Raw genomic sequence first — 21,053 nt, forward strand, 5'->3', positions numbered from 1 at the left:
AAGTGGGCTACGCTTGAGCCTAGGAGGTTGAGGCTGCCAAGTTGTCATCAGGCTACGGCACTGCAGCTTGGCCTACAGAGCAAGACCCTTTTCTTAAAAAAAAAAAAAAAAGGAAGACGATATGCTTGTACATAAACCTTTATTTGCATTTCTGCTTATTTTCTTAGGATTAATTTCTAGATATAGAATTTCCAAGTCAAAGGGTGATGAATGTTTTAAATGTTCTTTGCCACCTAGCCAATAACATTTCAGAAAAGCCCAACCAACTTTGTTCTTAAAATTAATATATGAGAATGCCTATTTCATGGGAAATGAAAACATTTTGAAAATATTGTATAGTTAACAAAAATATCTTTATTTTTTAAAATTACAAAGCAACACCTATCACCTGTCTGTTGCCAAAATTCAATCTTAATAGAAGTGCATGATTATTTCTTTAGATGTTGGGATGAAAGCTGGATTATCTTTTGGGACAAGCCCTCTACTTTGCAGGTTTTACAGGCAGTGGTAGATGCTGCTGAGTCAGGATCTGGGTATAGTCAGTGACAGTAGTAGGATTTTTCAGTGTGTCTTTGTCAGCAGTAGTCAGTTGGTAGGTCTTCTCCCATCCTCCCTTCTTAGTGGTCATTAGTGCTGTTGTCTAAATCTTTCTGGATCTTTGACTTTCAGGCACAGAGTAGGATTTCACTTCCTGGCCCCCTTGTCATTGTGTGACTGGTGACTGGGCCATGTGACCAGTTCAGGGCAATAAGATATGAGTGGAGATGCTGTGTGTCACCATTAGATCAAGCATTTAATTGCCAGTTCAAGGCTGTGCAGAACTTTCTTTCCCTCCGCCATATGCCTGGCAATGTAGGAATTGGTGGCCACTTTCTCAGCCTGGGTTTTGGAGTGAGGAGTAAGGAGTGGTCCCACCCTCCATCTCACCCCCCACTGACCTGAGATGGATATGTAGTAGAGTGAAAAAGATGCCTTTTTTTTTTTTTTTTTTTTTTTTGCCATTGAGATTTTGGGAATGGTTATTACCTCAGCACAAGCCAGCCTGTTCTGACTGTTATTCCTTCTCCTGTTTCCCTTCCTTCCAACGTATGTGGCTAACACACCCCTATCTGTCCTATAGTCATAAAGACTTTGCCATGAACCTGATGGTTGAGAGTCAACAGAAATAGACTTGAAGCTCATATATTACATAGCTGACATAAAATGCTTATTATCTACACTTACCACTTAATTTTATAAACTATATATGACATTAAACAAAAAATAACTACTTTTGTTTATTCAGAAAGGTACAAAAGCAATTAGACTGTTGGTTGCAGGACAGGAAGGCAGGGGGCAGGGAGTAGGTGATGCTGTGCAGCTCACAGAGACTGATGTCTCACCAGGCTGGGCTGTAGCTGGTCTAGTCTGTAGCTTTAAGCTTCCCAAAGTAGTACAAAAAGGCTTAGGCCTTTATAACTTAAAAACCTGTCAAAAGAGTTTTCCTCCATGTGCACAGATAGGCAGGGTGTGTGTGTGTGTGTGTGTGTGTGTGTGTGTGTGTGAGAGAGAGAGAGAGAGAGAGAGAGAAAGAGTTTGTGAAGAAACTATTTGCCAGTGGAAAATAATGCCCCCTTGTAAACAAGCTGAAAATGTCTTGATATAAGGCAGTGTGGTCTTGCTCCCCTGTTTACAGAGGAATCCTTTCATGCAGCCATGATATATAGAGGCTTTAAACCATTGAGATCCTTTATGCTAACAGACCATTTGTCCTGGATTTTCCAGGTTTCCAGATTGTCTTCAAGGAGTACACCATTGACTCTGAAATTAGCTATTGTGTGGACAGATATATTACAAGTCTCTAAATTATCATGTTGCAGGAACTTGTCATTCTAACACTTTAATGGAGTCTAGCTCTGTGTCAGCCCTCCCTCTGTCCTGAGACTGTCACATGGGTAATTCAGATGTCGGTGTCTCTGCCCTGCTTCCTTGCTTTTCATTAGGATCAACATTTCCAACTCCTGTTTTCTAGTTATCTTTCTTTTTGTTTCTGTGATACTTTCAAACCTGGGATTTTCCCTTAAAGGAAAAGTGGGTCTTTTGCTTGGGAAGCGTGCTTGTCTTCGCTAGTTGCACTCCAGGGCCCTTTCTTTATTAGTGTGCTTTTAGGCTTTTGGGGAACTGAAACCTTTTGGTTGCTGAATTGTGTGTGTCCCCTACCATCACAGAAAAGAAAGAATGTGTGTTCTTTCTCTTTTAATGTCAGTTAAAGTCATGTTTAGAGAATGCTTGAGGACTTCCCTGAAGGATGCCTCAGGATGGCACCAACCCACCAGATGTAGGCACTCTGGGATGAACATCTTTCTCCTTCTGGAAGGCTTTCCTTCTAGCCCAGTGGCTCTAGTAGTTTATCGTCTGCATCAGAATCACCAGGGTCGTTGTTATGGTGCAGATTCTTGGTTTATGCCCGAGACCCACTGAGTGTGAGCCTTTTAGGGCTGGGACCCAGGAGTCAGCATTGTAACAGGCAACCCAGGTTTTGAAGCCCTGCCTCCTGACAGATCTCTCACTGTCCGCAGAGCATCTCCTAAATAAGCATCTCACTTCACCTACAACAAAGCCACTGACTCCACTGTCTCCACAAGGCCTGGAGAGAAGGAAGGTGGCTCCCTGTCTCTTCTTCCAAAACTCTCCTTTGGAGCTGGGCCTGTTGTCCTCGAATGAGAGGGACTTGCAGGAAAGCCAGTGAACAAGACTTAGGAAATGCACAAGGAGTGAAACACAGAGATGTCAGAGCCTCTTCTGGCCAGGGATGGTGGAGTACCATGTAGTTTTTCATGCATTAGTCCTCAAATATTTATTATGTGCTTACCATGTGCCAGACATTACTCTAGGTGCATTCTGTCCAACCTTGCATTTCCCTTCTTTTTGTCAGATACGAAAAATGAAGCTGAAACGTAAGTCCCAAATTATCACCAAATAGGGAGGACCAGCAAAATAATTAGGAGAATCAAGACAAATTTCTGGCTTTTTCTGTGTGTGTGTGTGTGTGTGTGTGTGTGTGTGTGTGTGCCTCTGTGTGCTTTTGTGTCACACGTACTCATGTGAGTTAGATTTTATAAAATAGCTTGTGTTTTCCAAGTGTATGTATATACTTTATTTATTTTATTAGTTCATTCAAGCATTTGTTTATTCATTCAGTAAAGAGCCATTCATTCATTCATCTAATATCTATAGTAGGTCTGCTGTGTGCCATTCTAGTTAGTAGGTACTAGGGATACAATGATGAGCCAGACCAAGTTCTTGCCCTCATGGAGCTTCTATTTCAGAGTAGATGATGCTCTCATATGCCTATTGAATACCTAGATGTTGCTTTGTAATTTCCTTTTCTGTAGGGATCATCGTTTCAACAGATTGCCAAATAGAGCCCAGGAGCCCTGCCCCCTGCTTTTCTCCTTCCTGGTTTCACAATGTCCTTTTCAGCAAAGATGCTTTTCCAGACATTTCTTTACATGTCTGAAATATTTATACACAAAACTGGGGAAGATGTATTAAAAGTGTGAACTCTACATGGCTCTGAAGTCTAAAGAGGAAGTGAAGCTATTCAGCTGAGGGTTTTGACTGGTTCCCATTGGGAAACCCCTTTCAAGCAAAACCTTCATGGAGCAACACACTTCAAAGAGGTTCCCAGTGATGCCGTGTTTAAAACTTGTTAATTGGACCTAATTGCGAACAGCTGCTCAATTCAGCCACTGTTTAGGTTGGCATTCACCTACCATAGATCTAGGTCATCTTTTTGTTACATTACATTCATAGTGGTATCGTAATATATTTGTTATAATCTTAGAATTTGTCACCATCCAAAGGATTATGAGATAATAAATAAAAACACGGAGACAACATATTTGTCAAGCCCTGAGGTCACTGCCAAGTACAAAAGCACTTGAGAGCAGATGCCTATTTGATACACTGTGTGTAGTCATGGCATTTCACTCACACACATGGGAAGGTTTCCAACAGCAACAAAAAATCTGTGGTGTTTGCTGGAAGCACTGAATGATCTTTTATTGTCCATTTCTTCTTTGTTTAACTATTGCCTTTTAATGCCATACATCACAGAAACAAGGGGGAGACTAATAAATAGTAGTTTATTAGGTGAAATTGCTATTGGATCTAGTTTTATACAATATTCATGTTTCTTAAGAATCACTTGGGGGAACAACTTGTTGGTTAAATGTGAAGGGGTGATTTGGAAAATATTTAACAAGTGATAAGGCATGAGCACTGAGCAATTAGAAGGAATACTGGCCATAGTAACCGGCATGGCCATACTCAGGCATACTTGTTGTGTAGCAACCAAAGTGTCTATTATCAAGCAAGTTATCACTAAGGGTAACTAGAACATGATCCTGCTGGGATTCAGTGTAGAACGTGCACGGCAGAGTTATCTTACTCTAGGAGTAAGAGAGCCAGGGTATTCCTACTAACTCCTGCCCATCACTGGTTGAAGGCAGTCCTGCCATGCAAGTGGCTAAGCGGGCTCTGGAGGTCTGGGGATGCCTTTATGCAAAGAAATGCTGGTTTGGCAACTGGAGTCAGACTACTGAGTACTGAAGTGATGAGTGCCTAAGGGTATGGGTGGACACCAGCAGTACCTACTATGGTGGTAGGGGGGCATTTGAGGATGTTGGTGGGGCTGATCATGAAATATTTCTCTCTCTGCATTGGGCATGTCAGTAGAAATAGCCTCCCTGAGGTTATTTGAAATAAATCGATACTCAGATTACATCTTATAAATTAAATGGGATTGAGGGGGTGGAGCATTTAATGAAAATGGTGATGGTATTGAGAACAGTGTAAGCAGTTAACACTAATTTGTTCTTCTATGTGATAAGCATGGCTTCTCGTTTTTCCAGATGAGGACATTGAGGATCAGAGATGTTGAAATACTTGCCCAAGGATGCACAAGTGGAATGGTAAAGACAGGATTTGAATTCTCTTTTTCTCTCTCCCTCCCCCCTCCAACTTTTCTGTTTCAACAAAGATTTGAATACTTACTATGTTCTGGGCACTATTTTAAGCACCGCATAGCAAAGAAACAATTTTGGTCCTTTTCGATCCTGATAATCCCCCATCCCTCCCTTAAACGTTTTTCCTTCCCCAGGTCCTTCCCTAACTTTTGTGGGGCCCTGCAAGTGTAAAAACGGAGGCTCATATACCATACCTCAATATTTAAAAGTGATAAATCAAGCTGGCAAAGTGTTAAATAAAAGATGCTCCATCCTCCTGCCTTGATAAAGACACTTGTGCACAAGGGCTGCTGTGCACTGAGAATCTGTGGGGTCTTGGAGCACCATGCAGGAATGTGGTGGCTCAGAGGGTGTGAACACCTAGCCCATGGCCTGTGGCCTGTCCCTCATCTCTTCCCACCCTGGCAGTCCCACATAAGGGGGCGCTACACATATGTGTGTGGACATCCTAGCCTACACATCCAAGCTGTATCCCCACAAACAGCACCCCTTAGCTTAGGGGTGTGTGCACTGGTGGTGTGACTTGCCTTGGAGAGAAAAGGCCTGGAGAAAGCTCTGGAAGTGGAATTAAGATCACTTGGACAGGGGATTCAGGGTCTCTGGTACCCAAGACATAGTCCGAAAGAGGAGATGCAGGCTGCAGGCTCCAGGTGGGTACATCTCTGTGCCCCTGAACTCTTCACCCCATAGAAAGGGCACAACCAGAGGAATACTAGGGGCCCCCCTTTCCTGGGCCTAAGAATAACCCTCCCCGTTCTATTTTCTCTTCCAAATTCCACTTTCACATGTGGATATTTTTTTGAGATTTGGCCTTCTGAGGATTTTTATAAAGGAAAATGTGGAATTCAAACACTCTACTTGTTGAACAGAGAGCAGGTCCATTGAGGTGGGCAGATGGTAGGTGTCACCGGAAGTGGAGGAGTGGGACTGTGGAGAGACCTGCTGGGCTCTCTGGGGCTACATGGACTTCCCTGCATTCAGCAGCCCTAGTATACAGAGGAAGAAGCTATGCTGTCCCGGCCCTCTGTCTTGAGACCTTGATGGGTTCATCCCAAACGTCAGGAAGTGGCTGCAGTTTAGCAGGATCAGCTCTGCTTGCTGTTCACTTCTCCAGCCATGAGGACGGCAGCTCTGGATAGACGTCTAAAGCACACACGAAAGCAGTGCTTCCTTTACTGGGCCAGATTCTCCTGGGGGAGCAGACAGAAGCCCTCCAACCTGAGCAGTACGTTCTCATGCCAGTGTGCATTTGCCTGTCTCCCTTGGGGAAGGTAGGTGGTTTAAATTCTTTATTTATTAAGCCTGCACAATGTGATAGAACACTATGGGAGACAGTCTGCGATGTTTTATTCTTAAGAAAATAGGAAAGTGTATATACATTTCCCTTCCTTTAAATTCTGTTCACTTCTATCTGTGTGTTAGGGGAGGTACTGAGGAATGCTGTTTTCATTTGCTTTTGCTTTTAATATGGTGTTACTCAGAACCACTAGGGTATATCTACTAATATATCTGTATCTACATCTGTATCTATATCACCTATATCCATATCTATCTATCTATCTATCTATCTATCTATCTATCTATCTATCTATCTATCTATTATCTATCCATCTATATTATCTATCTATCTACCTATCTAATCTATCTATAGATAGATACATGAGAGAGGATTTTGTAAGTTGTTTTTTTTTTGAGACAGGATCTCCCTCTGTCACCCAGGCTGGAGTACAGTGGCACAATCATAGCTCACTGCAAGCCTCAAACTCCTGGGCTCAAACAATCCTCCAGCCTCAGCCTCCTGAGTCGCTGGAACTATAGATACACACCACTGTGACTGACTAATGTGTTTAATTTTTATTTTGTAGAGACGGGTGGGGTCTTGCTACATTGCCCAGGCTGATATCGAACTGCTGACCTCAAGTGATCTTTCTGCATCAGCCTCTCAAAGTGCTGGGATTATAGGTGTGAGCCACCACAACCAGCTGGAAGCTGGACTTTTAATGTTTCAAAGTAGAGCAACTGGGGTCACCCATTAGGTAACACATCCCAACACCTTTTCTCCTCTGAGCAGCTCCCATGTTCACATCTCACAAGGTGCTCCGTGCTTCAGGATGTCTCCCCAGTTGCTCTTCAGCCTCCTCTTGCTACACGGGCCAAGGGCACTGTTTGATGTTTGCAGCTTGTCCTCTTGCCTCCCTTCAACGCTTCAACTTATCTCTTCCCATTTGCATTATCCCTGACTAGGTATGTTGCTCATACGGACTCACAAGGGCCAATGTTAAAATTTCAGGAATGTTGTGAGCCACTTATTAAATACAGCCATTATAAAAGTGAAATGGCCTAAACTTACATTTAAATAAATTTTGTTAAAAACAAAGTTAGTGATAATGATACTCGAAATTCATTACTTTCAAATTGTTTTACTATATGTTACTATTGTCTATGCTGTTGGAGTTATTTTTGTCTATTATAACTGCACGGTGGAAATATTATGTAACAGTGTGCTCTGCTATGCCCTTTTCCCAACTGTGTGTTTCATGATGTCTTGTTGGAGCTTGAAATCAGCCATGGATGTAGTATTTATTTCATGTAAATTGGTAAACATTATGAATCAGGAGTCCCTCCCTTACCCAGAAAGCCTGTTGTTAACATTTACCAGCACACCATGATCTGTAGCTCTCAAATCCTTAGATCAGAGTTTCTCAGTTCTAGCACTATTCACATTTTAGGCCAAATAATTCTTTGCTTTTTGGGGGGTGTCACATGCATAGTGGAATGTTGAGCAGCATCTCTGGATGCTAGTAGCTTCCCCTCCCCGATTGTGACAACCAAAAATGTCTCCAGATGTTGCCAAATGTCTTCTGGGGGATAAAGTTATCTCCACTTAAGAACCACTGGCCTAGACAACATTATCCTTTAATGTAAATGACTTGCTATTCTTTCCTTTTTAAACTTTAGCTTGCATCTGACAAATATTCAGTGTCCATTATGCACGTAAATACAATGATGAGCAAGATAAGCATTGTCTCTGTCTTCATGGAACTCCAGTCTGAAATCATGGACTAAGCTGGAAATATACCGAGTATCCACTAGGACTAGAACATGCTATCTGCATGCTAATGTGCTCAGTAGGTGATCTTGATCTTTATTTAGTCCATTAACACTAATTGCAACATTGTATAATGTTTGTGTTTCCCCTTCAGGTGACTGTTGTCTCCTGGGCACAGGTAGCTGCCAATAGGTGAGCCTCTCAGGAGATCACTGGTATATCTGGATGGCAATTCGCTTCTTTAATATGACAGCCTCAGTGTAGTGGCTGGCAAGGAGCTGCGATTGGAAGGAACTGGAAGTCACACCCAAGCTCATTGATCAAGCATGCCATGAGTGCCATGAGTGCCATGAGTAAGTAGTCCCAGCTGATGAGCTTATCAGGGGGTTGCCAGTGGGGGGACTGTCCAGGGTGGAGATGGAATGGGAGACATAGCCAGACCTCAGAAGGATATGCAGCTCCTGTGAGGACCTAAGTGGAGCTGAGTCAGTATGGCCCTGGTGAGCACACAGCAGGCATTGATCAGCCACAGACTTCAGTATTGAGACCTTCTAGGGTGGGAACTAGATGAACTGGAGGACAGGCCAGGAACCTGCACATATGAATCATGTGGGCCAAGGACCTTCCTCCCCTTTCCTACCAACATGAAGCAGACCCTTCCCCCAGGGGTCATCTTGGAGAAAAATGGGAAAGTGGAGCGTGGTAGGGGACGAGGTGCTGCAATACCAAAATATCCAGAAGGCATTTAAAATTATTGGACTAGATGACATGTAATTTTCCTTCTTTACTTAGTAAAGTGAAGGACTCTGGAGAAAGATTTGATCAATTATAGAAAATAATGAAGGTACATTTTCTTTGCATAACTAAATATAGGGTAAGTACATTTTGAATTTGCTAAAATTGTCTTTGCTCTGCCTCTGCACACATGTGGGCACCCACGCACACACACAAATGGCACTCTAGGAGTTCTTCCTTGCCACTACCTCCTCTCAAGAATCAATGCTCACGAAAGCAATTGTGGGAAATGTGGAGTTTACTGTGGAGTTTCAAAGAGAAGATGATGGAGGTTTCACTGTAACCCCCACAACCAACAGATTCATATTCTGCTTTGATACTGTGTTCATCATTTCCAGTATGTACTTTTTTCCTAGTCGAGTATTTGATATCTTGGAAACCAGACTCTGTCTTGCTGTGTTGGTGTGTCATAGTCTAATTGGCAGCACGTTTCCTTTGGTAACAATACATAAGACAATGGTGTGTCTTATGTTGGTGACTTCTTATATTTGTTAAAATCTTTTAAGTCTACTGCTTTGCAGTCCTTCCTCAACTGCAAGCAGAGGCTTCCCCACTGAGGAAAGTACAGTCTGGAGTCCGACCATCACTCGCTATCTCCACCATTCTCAAGCCAGGTAACCTTGGGCAAGTTACTGAAGGGTTCAGGGACTTTGTTTCCCCACCTGTGCAATGGGGATAATATTACTAACTACTTCATCCGATTGTAGTAAGAGTTGAATGAGTTGATTCATAGAAAGAAATTGGAACACTGTCAGGTGGTGGTGACTTCTAGAAAAATAGTTGTTCTTACACGTGTTATCTCTTTAGTCCCCTCCCACACAGGCCCTGCGTCCTGTTACCTGTTGCTTTTTCTTTCCTCCCTTATTTTATGAATAATACTTCAGTGACCACTGTTTGCTATTTGAACACAACTTTGAGATCTCTCGTCTCCTTCCCAAATGGCGTACCTAAGTATTTACTCCAAATAAATATGTTGTCTTTTAGAGATATTCTGATAAGTAAAGATTGCTGTATGTAGTAACATATTTTTTCATTATTTCTGATGCATCTATGGTAGATGCAAGAGACAGTAAGGTATGAGCTTGGCTGGAGCCAAGCTAGGTTTTGGGGGGAACATTAGGAGATGGGATGGAAAAAAGATAGTTGGAGACAGATGGCACTTGAAGAATCTCCCCTTTGAAATGTTTGGTAAAGTCTATGATGTGATACCTCTCCACACATCTCTTAGGAGGCTTCGTATTTTGATGACAGCCTTGAATGCTAGGGACACCACACCGGCTAGCCCATTCAGGGTGGAGAGGACTTTCACCCTCTTCAATTCACTGTGTATGGATGGCAATGTTTCTTCCCACATATATGGCTGGCCCTAGGAGACAAGTCAGTGTATATGAGCTGTGGATGTGAACTGAGAGAACAGTTGGGGCTTAGGTGAAAAGTGGAGATTCAGGAACTCTTAAGATATGGTGGCCTTAGGGAAAGATAGATGTATTAGACCATTCTTACATTGCTATAAAGAAATACCTGAGACTGAGTAATTTATAAAGAAAAGAGGTTAAATTGGCTCATAGTTCTGCAGGCTATACAGGAAGCATAGTGCTGGCATCTGCTCAGCTTCTGGTGAAACCTCAGGGAGCTTTTAATCATGGCAGAAGGGGAATGGGGAAAAGGCATGCCACAAATTGAAAGCAGGAGCAAGCAAGGGAGATTGGGGATGGGGGTAGGTGTTACAGACTTTTAAATGAGCAGGTCTCATAACATCTCACTCACTATTGTGAAGATGGCACCAAGCCGTGAGGGATCTGCCCCCATGATCCAAACACTTCCCACCAGGCCCCTCCTCCAGCATTAGGGATTACAATTCAACATGAGATCTGGGTGGGGACACACATCCAAACCATATCACTAGACACTAACAAAGAGATACCCAGTCCATCTGGGTTCAAGGTGTGCCACAGGCCTGCATGTCCTCCTAAGCTTTTCCAGACCCTTGGTGCCAGAGTTCGAATGGCTGCAGTCCTGGCATATTCCTCAGTGAGACTGGACAAAATAATCCACTCCTGCAAATGGAAAATTTCTTCTGTGTAGGGTGAGCACTTCCAGCTCCAGAAATGAAACATGCTAAAGGCAGAGTGTGACTTGGCATGGGGTGACCGGTTTCCCAACTGATCGGTCCTCTACCCTGTTAGTTCATTTTGCTGATGATCTTGTCCATAAGGGCAAAGAACTTTCTAGCTGGTCACCTTTGCAACAAAGTAAGAGTTTTTGAAAGAGGATTTAAAAAAATCCTTTTTTGGTTTATTTTGGGTTTAATGAGTCAACACTTTATTTTACTATGAGTGTTTATAACCAAACCTAAATGTATGTAGGATCTTGAACTTCCCCCACAACTATTTCCTATTTGTTCCCAGAAAAATTCCAATGCCAGATTTTGCCATAGCAACCAGAGGCAAATATCAAGACAGCAATAAAGAGCAAGCTGGAAAAGGGTTTCCCTACAATGTGGCTTGAGTTTCTGTAGGGCATTCCATCCTCCGTGCGGAGCCCTGGAAGGCAAGAGGGGGCCCTGCAGTTCCTCGTGGGGGGTCTGGTAGAGTCCAGCTTTACCAGCATCCGGGACCCACTAGGAAATGTGTCTTTCAGGCAGCTGGGCTAGGGGCGGAAGGATCAGCTTGCCTGCTCCTCGGGCTTGGCACCTGTTGTGTGTTGATCTTTATTTTTGTATGTCAATTTTCCAAATTATATGTATTGAATTATTATTTTTCCATTATGCTTTTCCTCTGAGCAGTTTAGTAAACAAGCCTGTTGTGTATTTCCTAATTGTCCCCTCAAGTGCTCTTTGGAAGAAGGCAGTGCATATATATAAGTAAGCAAATGGAACCAAAGAACAGGAGACTCTTCCAATACCTGCCCACGATGTCCCTCATTCTGTGTCCTTCCTTGTTGTCATGGTTGTTGTGGTAATGTTAGGAAGTCCCACTTCTTGCCCGTAGGTAAAGTCATCTCACTACATTATAGCCTTCTTGCTGAAAGAACTTTGGGCTTCCGAGTTACTTCAGAAGTTTGGATTAGCAGTGTGTTGATAAATGTTTAACAGCTTGCTCACAGACATAAAATTGCTTTGATTTGTAGAGCTGATTTGCTGATTTCTGTGGTGTAAATCCTCCCATCATGGCAGATTTCTTCTTGCCAGAGTGACCTCATGAATGTGGAACTGGAAGGAGATGAACACATTTAACTCTCATGCACTGGTAAGAGCTGGCTGCCCCACACTGCTGGCTCTGTGGACTTAGGCCTGGTTTCTCAACCTCAGGACTATTGACATTTTGGGCAGAATGGCTGTTGGTTATTGGTGGCTGTCCTGTGTATTGTAGGATGTTTAGCAGCACCTGTGGTTTCTACTCACTAGATGCCAGGAGCAACCCCTTCCCACTAAGTTGTAACAACCAAAATTGTCTCCAGATTTTGCCAGATGTCTCCTGAGGGGCCAAATCTCCTTTAGTTCTGGGCTATTCTGCATTGGTAGTGCTTAGAAGGTCCATTCAGCAGGCAGTAGGCCTCTATTGGTAGCTTTTCCATGAACCACTCTGAATATGCACCCAAAGAGGTTCTCTCTTGGCATTTTGGAAGTGGTGCATTAGTCTGTTCTCATGCTGCTAATAAAGACATACCCGAGACTGGGTAATTTATAAAGGAAAGAGATTTAATGGACTCATAGTTCCGCATGGCTGGGGAGGCCTCACAATTGTGGCAGAAGATGAAGGAAGAGCAAAGGGACATCTTACATGGCAGCAGGCAAGAAAGCTTGTGCAGGAGAACTCCCCTTTATCAAATCATCAGATCACATGAGACTTATTCACTATCATGAGAACAACACGGGAAAGTCCTGCCCCCATGATTCAGTCACCTCCCACTGGGTCCCTCCTATGACACATGGGAATTGTGGGAGCCACAATTCAGGATGAGATTTGGGTGGGGATACAGCCAAACCATAACATGTGGTATTGCAAAACACTGAAGGTGTGCTTCCTTGGGTAGTCTTGAGAAGTGTCATGCTGTAAGGACTTAAGGCACCAAAAAATTAAGACACAGCAGGGCCACTAGGAGAGCATCAGTGTAATTCCACTATAGGATATATCCTATATCCATTATAGGATGGATTTTGAGAGACTGCAGAGGTCCCTTAGGCAAACTTTTCCTTTGTGTGGGTGAGAAATGAGACTCAGAGACAAGGTGTGACTTGTCCAAGGGAAAGATGTGGATGTGCTTGGGACAGTCACAGGGGTGTTGTGGTGAATGCTATGAGATGCCTGAGTGACATACTGGGAATTAGAACTGACTCCAACTTGTAGCTAAATGTGTTTTGTGGGCTTTTCAATGTTGGGTTTGGATGGATATATTTTGATGTCTCCCTGTCCCCTACCTCTCTGCCCCTTTGGAAATATCTGATCATGAAAACCATATTATAATGAGGGACTTCTGTTTCAGATAAAACTATTCCCTTCAGCTTCAGGAGTGAGTTGATTATTCACATGTTCTATTTAGGGGGTTTAAGCTGCTAGTCTTTAAAGAATAAATGCTGAAGGTTGTCATTAATTCCTCTTTCTTTCCTCCCACATCTGCTCTGGGCCTTCTCATTGATGTAGTATCTCAGGTTCCTTCCAAAATAATTTGAGAAAAGGATTTATAGAAGAAGCTAGCTTTCCAGTAGAAAAGTTTAGATGACAAGATTAATGTGATAAGAACTAAGAAAGCCCTTCCTAGTTTTCATTGAAAATGTGTTTTTAATGCTCAGGGGTGCCCAGTCAAAAAGGAAATATTACAGAAGGATTATTTTCATCAACAGAGTTCTTGGGCATTGCAAGTTCCAGTGTAATTAGGGAAATAACATATGAGTACTCAGTACACTTCAGATGCCAATACGTTGGGCTTAATGAGGACAGCAAATCTGCTTTTATTAGGGGATTGAATACAAGTGAAAGGAGTGCTTGAAAAGAATTGGTAATTTTGGATGGGATAATTCATCACTTCGCTCCAGATCAGTTTTTCACAGTAAGAAGTGCTGGCTCTTCAGAAAATTTGGCACAACCAAAGTTTATTTTCACTACCTCCTCCTTCTCCCATTGTCCTTTGTCATCCCCCCAGCAGGTCCACAGTGATTCTGCAGGTCATCCCTGTGGGCCCTGCCCATTCTCTTCCATCAGGGGCTATCTTACATCAATCTTTCAAGGTCTCCTCAGTGATGTAGGCCAGTTGGTTTTTTTTTTTTTTTTTTTTTGAACTCTGAACTTTTTATTGGCCTCCTGCTCCCCAAAGGGTACCCTGCTTCTGCTGGCTTAATGCCTCAGAACTTTGGTGTCATTGGTCTCAGACACCACTTTGCCATCCACTATCCGGCGGGTGGTGGTCTTTTGGATGGTTTGCATGGAGTTGCTGCTGTCCAAGGCATCACCAAGATTGAATTCCTCGCCATCTTCCAGCAGGCGGCGGTAGGTGGCAATCTCAGCTTCCAGCTTGACCTTGATGTTCAGCAGGGCCTCATACTCCTGGGCCTGTCGCTGTCCCGGGTCTGTGCCAGCTCTGATTCCAGGTGCAGCAGGATCCCATTGAGCTGCTCCATCTGTAGGGCGCAGTGGGCCTCCACCTCCCTCAGGCTGTTCTCCAAGCTGGCCTTCAGATTTCTCATGGAGTCCAGGTCGATCTCCAAGGACTGGACTGTACGTCTCAGCTCTGTGAGCGTCGTCTCAGCAGCTCCAACCTCGGCGGACTGTGTGGTGACCACTGTGGTGCTCTCCTCAATCTGCTGAGACCAGTACTTGTCTAACCCCTCTCGGTTCTTCCGAGCCAGCTCGTCATATTGGGCCTGGATGTCTGCCATGATCTTGGCGAGGTCCTGAGATTTGGGGGCATCTACCTCCATGGTCAACCCAGAGCTGGCAATCCGGGCTTGTAGGCCTTTTACTTCCTCTTCGTGGTTCTTCTTCATGAAGAGCAGCTCCTCCTTGAGAGCCTCGATCTCTGTCTCCAGCTGCAGTCGAGTGACATTGGTGTCATCAATGACCTTGCGGAGCCCATGGATGTCATTCTCCACAGACTAGCGCATGGCCAGCTCTGTCTCATACTTGACTCTAAAGTCATCAGCAGCAAGAGGGGCATTGTCAATCTGCAGAACGATGCGGGCATTGTCCACAGTATTTGCGAAGATCTGAGCCCTCAGGTCCTCGATGATCTTGAAGTAATGGCTCCAGTCTCTGACCTGGGGTCCCTTCTTCTCCAAGTGCTCCCGGATTTTGCTCTCCAGCCTCCGGTTCTCGGTCTCCAGGCTTCTCACTCTGTCCAGGTAAGAGGCCAGGCGGTCGTTCAGGCTTTGCATGGTCTCCTTCTCGTTCTGGATGCCTCCCATTCCTGCCAGACCCCCGGCCATCCCTGAGGCCAGGCCCGCGGACCCCATGCCGCCCCAGAAGCTGGTGGAGTGGGACACGGAGATCCGGGAACCAGAGCCCCCGGTGCCTGCATAGACACTGGCCGCGCTGCTGACCGGCCGGGCGCCATAGCTGGGCACCTGGACAGAGCCCAGAGACCGGTAGTTGGTAGAGAAGGTGGAGCAAGTGGTGAAGCTCATGCTGTATGGGAGGAAGGCGAGATGACAGGACTCGGGCTTTGCCGACCGCCAGTTGGGTTTTTGCTTTCTTTTCTCAGAGCACAATTCAGCCTCAGCATCTTAGTCTAAAAGGATTCATGCAAGGGTGTCAGATGTTGTATTAGGCTAAAGGGGAGGTATTTTGGGTTGTGGGGAGCACTTAATGCAATCCTGTATGACATTCCCTACTCAGTGATGTTCAGGCTCCACAGACCAACATGGAAAGGGCTTAAGGGAGATAACAAAAAAATCTCTTCTTCCGCAAGGATTTTCAGTTGATCAATTTTGTTACTTTTTAGTGATGAAACTATCTGCACTGCAACTAATGATATTTTTTTCTCAAGGTGGAAAAGGTGGGAGCAACAGCTTTCAGTTCTAAGGATACATTCTGTGGACCTTCATAAGCCCTAGGAACTAGGGGGGAAAGATTGAGGAGGAAATAGAGAAAATAATTTGCTCCGTAGTATTTCCCCCCGAGCTGCCATCTGGAGCCTTCAGAGCTTAACACTGGACTCTTGCACTGTTGCACACACCGCAGGAGCAACACCAAGAGATGTCAAATGTGAGTGGTATTGGTCACCGGAAACAGCAGATTCCAAGTAGCTGTCTCACTAGACTGTTCCATCAGAAGGTTCATTTGTGCCAACTACTTCTTTGTCATGGATCCTTCCTGGCTGTGCAACACAGATGTGGAAAGTGAAGAGAACATGTCATTGGATCCCATTTCTAAGAGTGGAAAATATACAATTTACCATGGGATGTTTAAGATATTAGCATATTGTTCACCGTGTGTATCCAGAGCTTTAGTAGAAGTAGGTTGAAAGAGCAGTGCATGTATACATGGTGCTCCTCATTGTCAAATACTGAAGCCTGTTTCAGGCTGGGTTTGGGGGCTGGGGGTACTTATGGGACAAAGTCTGACCCTCGGTCTGTAGGCTGAGTGCCTTCTTAGTGTGTTGGGACTCAGGATCTATTCACCCTATCTATACTCACAAGCCTAATTCATTAATCAGGATGACTTACTGGGCTGTGAGACCTTTGAGGACAGGACCTTGTACCTTTATCTTGTGCCTCCCATGCCTAGTATAGCACCAGGCATGTAATAAGTTCTTTTTAAAAAAGTATTTTACAGCTTTATCAAGGCATACATGATGTAGGATCAACTGCATGTGTTTCAAGTTTTCCACTTGATGAGTTTTGATATATGTCTATACCCATGAAACCGTCACTGCAATCAAGATAATGAACACATTCATGAGCCCTAAAGTTTCTTATGTCCCTTTGCAAGTCGCCCCCCTTCTTCCCATTGTTCTCAAACAACCACTATTCTGCTTTCTGTCACTACAGATGAGTTTGTGTTTTTCTGGAATTTTATATAAATGGAATCATACAACATGTACTCTGTTTTTCTTTCTGGCTGTTTTTATTCAGCATAATTTTCTCAAGATTCATTGAAGTTCTATATATTAATAGTTTGCTACATTTCATTGCTGAATAGTATTCCATTGTATAAATCATAATAGGCACCTAACAAGTGTTTGTGGCTTTACATTGATTTGAAAATTAATTTTTAAGAATATAATTGGGAGAAAAGCAGACAATGGGATACCACTCTATTCTTGGTGAGTGGGTTCACTCAGGAAGTGGAAATAGGAATCAGGAGATAATTTGGCATGGTAGAGACTTTTGTTGTCATTTGATATCTATTTTTCCTTCTTTCTTAGGACTAGAATACCTGAGCTTTGGCTGGGTACAGAACTGTCTGGAATACAGACTACAATTCCCAGCCTTCTATGCAGTTCTGTGTGGCCATGTGACTAAGTTGTTGTCAATATGAGGTAAGCAGAAGGGATCTGTAAAACTTCTTAAAAGTCTCCTTGAAGGAAGAGGGATTTCCTTTTCTTCTTCCTGTTCCCTGTTGTCTGGAAAGTGGCTGCAATGTCTGGAGCTCTGGCAGCCATTTTGAACCAGAAGAGACCTTGAGAATGGCGGATGCTCATAACAGAGCAATAAAGTAGAGCAGGTCTGGGCCCCTGACACCATCGAGTGCCATGGCAGACCTGGACTACCTCCCTCCAGGCTTCTCAACTAATAAATACAAATTTTGATCTTGGCTGGGAGTGGTGGCTCATGCCTGTCTGCATTCCCAGCACTTTGGGAGGTTGAGGCAGGTGGATCACTTGAGGTCAGAAGTTCAAGACCAGCCTGGCCGGTATGGCGAAACCCTGTCTGTATTAGAAATACAAAAATTAGCTGGATGTGGTGGCACACGCCTGTAATCCCAGCTACTCGGGAGGCTGAGGTAGGAGAATTGCTTGAACCTGGGAGGTGGAGGTTGCAGTGAGCTGAGATCGTGCCACTGCACTCCAGCCTAGGATACAGAGCAAGACTCCATCTCAAAAAATAAACAAACAAACAAACAAACAACTAACTAACTAAATAAATTTTGGTCTTGTTTAAACCACTGCTGTTTTTGTGGGGGTTTTTGTTTGTTTCTTGCAGACAAAACAATTCTAACTGATACAGTTAGTAAGATGGAATTAGTTAGAACAAGAGGGAACTTAATGTTGCTGGAAGATTGTTTCGATCATGCTCATATGTCCATTTCCAGTGTATGGATGTTACTGACTAGAAACCTAGTATCAACTATTAGAATCTCTTTTCATGAGTTCTGGAAAAACCCTGACAAACCATTCTTAAAATTCCCCTTTTCCCAATCATGTAACTCAAGCCCCGTCTGTTTGTAGCCATCATTAACATTTTAGACTTCTTAAAATTATACTTATTTTACATTTATTGACTTTTAACGTGGCGGCTCTGTGGTGGGATGTGGGGTTAACCTAACATCATTACAAACTTTACAAATCATAGTTACGGTGGTTTATTTGGAAATGTTTTCTGTAGATGCCCAGTCTCATTTATTACATATGAATTTTTGTTATGTTTAATCCCTAGTGTTGGTTTGGCTTGTGACTCTCAGTTTTTATTTGAAATATTTCAAACATACATAAAAGAGTGTATGTCTAGATGTCATTTATCTAGCAAACATAACTCTGTAGAACAGTAGTTGCCAACTTTATTTATTAATGTAGCAGCGGAAGCCTTTTTGCAAATGGCATCCTATGCAGAAGCCCATTATATAAAACATCTCAGAGCTTCTCTGGTTGAAGCAAAAATGGAGGGCTTGGAGCCTTCCTAGATTAAACCCCACCTTGGCCACCCCTTTCTACACCATGGTAGCCCCTGAAATCTGCTCACACAGCCTGAAGGTCCTGTGAGCACAGCTGAAAAGCACAGGTTAAGAACAGGTTCAAGAATCAGAAAGCAAGCTAAACACGGTGATCAGATCAGCCATAGCAGGTGATCTGGTGTACAAATATTAAAGCCCATCCGTTTTCTTCATAGAGGAGCCTCTGAGATTCTCATTCAGAACTCTGTGCTCTTATGTTAGCCACAATTCTAACAAGCTTTGCAATCTGGTTTCTCAGTCACGGAAGAATAGAAGAACAACTCAGGGCAGGAAGAAGTCAGACATAGCCAGACACGGCTACTAGCAGTTCTACCAATGAAAGAGGAGACCAGAATGTTTAAAACAGGCAAACACAAGGTGTGAAAAACTAGAAGCTAAAACTTCTGAGGTCATTTAAGGTAAATGTAGTTCCTTAATATATTCCAGTGGGTTATGAGGGCATGATTTTATATATTTACATCTAGAGAGTGTGTGTGTATACATATATATGTATGTATAGATGCATAAATATATATGTGTATATATATATTTAGTGAGTGTGTGGTTGTATAAAGTATGTGTATACATAAATACATAAAATATGTGTATACTTATAAATATATATTATATATGTAAAGAATATACATATACACACATACAATATTTTGCTTAGTGGTTATAGTGATGATTCTGAGAAGAAAAGCCTCATATTTTCTGTTAGTCATTCTGTTTACAGTAATAACAATAATACTGAAACAATTTTTATGTGCTAGGTACTGTTCTGTTTTGTGTGTTTAATTTATTTACTCTTTCTACTTTCTGAAGCAGGGACTATCATTATCCCTGGAAGCAGGGAGAAGTTCAGTCCCTTGCCCAACATCACACTGCAAGCATGCGTTGGAGCTGAGATTCAAACCCAGGCATTCAGGGTCCAGGGACCATGCTTTTAATATATTCCGTATCTTAGGAGAATTTCCCCTATTTAAACAATAAAAGTGCAAAAATCTTGTGGCTAGCCAGAATTTTCAGTTGTTTGGAAAACTTATTTATCCAGTAAGTGGAAAACTCACTTGTCCTCCAACAATTCTGGATAAATGAAAGAACGAATTGAACTGAGACTGTTATCCGGGTCTCCCAGTACTTTGTAGTTCCTATCCATATGGCTTGTCAGGAAGGCCACAGGGAGGTAAACTAACTCGAGCAGGTCTGAGTAACCAGAAACAATCCCACATCAGACTGTTGGCAGTGGGAGTGGAACACTCAGAGCTGAACCACGCGCAAGATGGTTGCATTTTCATTTGCAATGTTGTCATCTTCCTCTTGGCTCAAGAGGTATTTTGGAGTTGACATGAAGGCTACTGTAATTTTTAGAGGCTTTTTGCTTTCTGGCTTGTATTTACATATTGTGGTAGAAGAGTCAGAAGACTTCAAGCTTCAAAAGTGAATCTTGTTGCAACTTACGAAAGCACCACCCTGTGGGGTGCAGCTCTCAGCATGTGTCATCCCAGGCGCTGTGATTTCCCTGGCTTCATCCAACTTTGGTTGCTGTTCTTCATGCTCAGGAATTCTGCAATTGCCGTAGCTTTTGCTGTTGTTATGTCTGTAGGTATGGACTCATTTCTAGCATTCTGGAATGAAACATTATTTCAAGGAAAGCTTCTCATTGTAAAAGGTCCAAACATTCAGAAGGAAACTGGGAGCACGTTTTTTCATAGGCCTGAAGCATTAACTGACTTGCGTCTTTCCCCTCAGTGTTGTCATCATGTTGTAAGTGGATGAGTCATGGACAACATTTTCGCACACATACATGAGGTCCATCGACCGGTCCTTAGAACAACTAGATTTCTTTTCTTTCTTTGTTTTAAAGAAGAAGACAAGTCAAGACACAGCAGATAAAAATGCTCAGCACATTTGCTGAAATCTTAGCAAAATCAAATTACTAGTAATTTGTTAATTACACTATACCAGTTTTGAGTCAATCCTACTTAACCCATCCTCCATCTTCCTCATGCTTTCCTCCCTGGTGAACTCCTATTTATGTTACAAAGATCAGTGTTTATGTTACTACTTTTGTGCTATTTCTGAACATTAAATGTATGTCTGTTGTAGAACATATCTCATGGAATAGTTATTATCACATATCCACTGCTCTTGTTAGGCTGTGAGTGAGCTTTCTTTCTTTCTTTCTTTTTGTTTCCTTCCTTCCTTTCTCTCTCTCTTTCTCTCTTGCTTTCTCTCTTTCTTTCTTTTCTTTCTTTCTTTCTTTCTTTCTTTCTTTCTTTCTTTCTTTCTTTCTTTCTTTCTTTCTTTCTTTCTTTCTTTCTTTCTTTCTTT

General features: G+C 42.9%; 1 pseudogene; it reads right to left on the minus strand.

Moving 5' to 3' along the window:
• Nucleotides 1-14,186: 14,186 nt before the first annotated feature.
• On the minus strand, nt 14,187-15,472 carry LOC111545581 (annotated as a pseudogene).
• Nucleotides 15,473-21,053: the final 5,581 nt, after the last annotated feature.

Source organism: Piliocolobus tephrosceles, chromosome 4, assembly GCF_002776525.5.
Source record: "Piliocolobus tephrosceles isolate RC106 chromosome 4, ASM277652v3, whole genome shotgun sequence".
NCBI lineage: Eukaryota > Metazoa > Chordata > Mammalia > Primates > Cercopithecidae > Piliocolobus > Piliocolobus tephrosceles.